The 2500-nt window shown below is 45.5% G+C and overlaps 8 non-coding genes across 8 annotated transcripts in view; all 8 read right to left on the reverse strand.

The window, feature by feature from the left end:
• Positions 1-192: 192 nt before the first annotated feature.
• On the reverse strand, positions 193-311 carry LOC133425933 (5S ribosomal RNA). The gene has a single exon (XR_009771379.1). It is a non-coding gene; the product is annotated as a 5S ribosomal RNA (ribosomal RNA).
• A 216-nt stretch (positions 312-527) lies between these two features.
• LOC133426141 (5S ribosomal RNA) lies at positions 528-646 on the reverse strand. Its single transcript, XR_009771576.1, has one exon. It is a non-coding gene; the product is annotated as a 5S ribosomal RNA (ribosomal RNA).
• A 199-nt stretch (positions 647-845) lies between these two features.
• LOC133425590 (5S ribosomal RNA) lies at positions 846-964 on the reverse strand. Its single transcript, XR_009771064.1, has one exon. It is a non-coding gene; the product is annotated as a 5S ribosomal RNA (ribosomal RNA).
• Positions 965-1163: 199 nt separating this feature from the next.
• LOC133426216 (5S ribosomal RNA) lies at positions 1164-1282 on the reverse strand. The gene has a single exon (XR_009771648.1). It is a non-coding gene; the product is annotated as a 5S ribosomal RNA (ribosomal RNA).
• A 217-nt stretch (positions 1283-1499) lies between these two features.
• Positions 1500-1618, reverse strand: LOC133426095 (5S ribosomal RNA). Its single transcript, XR_009771532.1, has one exon. It is a non-coding gene; the product is annotated as a 5S ribosomal RNA (ribosomal RNA).
• A 199-nt stretch (positions 1619-1817) lies between these two features.
• LOC133425771 (5S ribosomal RNA) lies at positions 1818-1936 on the reverse strand. Its single transcript, XR_009771224.1, has one exon. It is a non-coding gene; the product is annotated as a 5S ribosomal RNA (ribosomal RNA).
• A 199-nt stretch (positions 1937-2135) lies between these two features.
• On the reverse strand, positions 2136-2254 carry LOC133425975 (5S ribosomal RNA). The gene has a single exon (XR_009771419.1). It is a non-coding gene; the product is annotated as a 5S ribosomal RNA (ribosomal RNA).
• Positions 2255-2471: 217 nt separating this feature from the next.
• Positions 2472-2500, reverse strand: part of LOC133426203 (5S ribosomal RNA) — a 119-nt gene continuing 90 nt past the window's right edge. The window contains exon 1 of the ribosomal RNA XR_009771635.1: positions 2472-2500. This exon is cut by the window's right edge and continues 90 nt beyond it. This is a non-coding gene — a ribosomal RNA (5S ribosomal RNA).

A 2500-nucleotide genomic window follows, 5' to 3' on the forward strand; every position in this document is an offset into this window, starting at 1 on the left:
GCAGCTTGAAATACCTCTGATATGGAGTTGAAGATAAGTCATAGAATATAAGTCATTGATTTGTTGGTTTTATTTGTTGGAGTTAAAGTGCCTTAACCATGTGCAAAACACTTTAGGACGTGAGCTGTCGCTCTTACCACGTTGAAATATGTGTGGGTAGATTAAGCGAGAGCGCTCTCTGCTGGTTGAAAAAGCTTACAGCACCTGGTATTCCCAGGCGGTCTCCCATCCAAGTACTAACCAGGCCCGACCCTGCTTAGCTTCCGAGATCAGACGAGATCGGGCACATCCAGGCTGGTATGGCTGTAAGCTGAAGCTGCAGCTTGAAATACTTCTTATATGGAGTTGAAGATAAGTATATAATACAAGTCATTGATTTGTTGGTGATAAGAATTTAGAAGCGCTTATTTGTTGGAGTTAAAGTGCCTTAACCATGTGCAAAACACTTTAGGACGTGAGCTGTCGCTGTTACCACGTTGAAATATGTGTGGGTAGATTAAGCGAGGGCGCTCTCTGCAGGTTGAAAAAGCTTACAGCACCTGGTATTCCCAGACGGTCTCCCATCCAAGTACTAACCAGGCCCGACCCTGCTTAGCTTCCGATATCAGACGAGATCGGGCGCATCCAGGCTGGTATGGCCGTAAGCAGAAGCTGCAGCTTGAAATACCTCTTATATGGAGTTGAAGATAAGTCATAGAATATAAGTCATTGATTTGTTGGTTTTATTTGTTGGAGTTAAAGTGCCTTAACCATGTGCAAAACACTTTAGGACGTGAGCTGTCGCTCTTACCACGTTGAAATATGTGTGGGTAGATTAAGCGAGAGCGCTCTCTGCTGGTTGAAAAAGCTTACAGCACCTGGTATTCCCAGGCGGTCTCCCATCCAAGCACTAACCAGGCCCGACCCTGCTTAGCTTCCGATATCAGACGAGATCGGGCGCATCCAGGCTGGTATGGCCGTAAGCAGAAGCTGCAGCTTGAAATACCTCTTATATGGAGTTGAAGATAAGTCATAGAATATAAGTCATTGATTTGTTGGTTTTATTTGTTGGAGTTAAAGTGCCTTAACCATGTGCAAAACACTTCAGGACGTGAGCTGTCGCTGTTACCACGTTGAAATATGTGTGGGTAGATTAAGCGAGAGCGTTCTCTGCTGGTTGAAAAAGCTTACAGCACCTGGTATTTCCAGGCGGTCTCCCATCCAAGTACTTACCAGGCCCAACCCTGCTTGGCTTCCGAGATCAGACGAGATCGGGCGCATCCAGGCTGGTATGGCCGTAAGCAGAAGCTGCAGCTTGAAATACCTCTTATATGGAGTTGAAGATAAGTCATAGAATATAAGTCATTGATTTGTTGGTGATAATAATTTAGAAGCGCTTATTTGTTGGAGTTAAAGTGCCTTAACCATGTGAAAAACACTTTTGGACGTGAGCTGTCGCTGTTACCACGTTGAAATATGTGTGGGTAGATTAAGCGAGAGCGCTCTCTGCTGGTTGAAAATGCTTACAGCACCTGGTATTCCCAGGCGGTCTCCCATCCAAGTACTAACCAGGCCCGACCCTGCTTAGCTTCCGAGATCAGACGAGATCGGGCTCATCCAGGCTGGTATGGCCGTAAGCAGAAGCTGCAGCTTGAAATACCTCTTATATGGAGTTGAAGATAAGTCATAGAATATAAGTCATTGATTTGTTGGTTTTATTTGTTGGAGTTAAAGTGCCTTAACCATGTGCAAAACACTTTAGGACGTGAGCTGTTGCTGTTACCACGTTGAAATATGTGTGGGTAGATTAAGCGAGAGCGTTCTCTGCTGGTTGAAAAAGCTTACAGCACCTGGTATTCCCAGGCGGTCTCCCATCCAAGTACTAACCAGGCCCGACCCTGCTTAGCTTCCGAGATCAGACGAGATCGGGCGCATCCAGGCTGGTATGGCCGTAAGCAGAAGCTGCAGCTTGAAATACCTCTGATATGGAGTTGAAGATAAGTCATAGAATATAAGTCATTGATTTGTTGGTTTTATTTGTTGGAGTTAAAGTGCCTTAACCCTGTGCAAAACACTTTAGGACGTGAGCTGTCGCTGTTACCACGTTGAAATATGTGTGGGTAGATTAAGCGAGAGCGTTCTCTGCTGGTTGAAAAAGCTTACAGCACCTGGTATTCCCAGGCGGTCTCCCATCCAAGTACTAACCAGGCCCGACCCTGCTTAGCTTCCGAGATCAGACGAGATCGGGCGCATCCAGGCTGGTACGGCCGTAAGCTGAAGCTGCAGATTGAAATACCTCTTATATGGAGTTGAAGATAAGTCATATAATATAAGTCATTGATTTGTTGGTGATAATAATTTAGAAGCGCTTATTTGTTGGAGTTAAAGTGCCTTAACCATGTGCAAAACACTTTAGGACGTGAGTTGTCGCCCTTACCACGTTGAAATATGTGTGGGTAGATTAAGCGAGACCGCTCTCTGCTGGTTGAAAAAGCTTACAGCACCTGGTATTCCAAGGCGG

The sequence above is a fragment of the Cololabis saira genome, unplaced genomic scaffold, assembly GCF_033807715.1.
Source record: "Cololabis saira isolate AMF1-May2022 unplaced genomic scaffold, fColSai1.1 scf025, whole genome shotgun sequence".
Classification (NCBI taxonomy): Eukaryota; Metazoa; Chordata; class Actinopteri; order Beloniformes; family Belonidae; genus Cololabis; species Cololabis saira.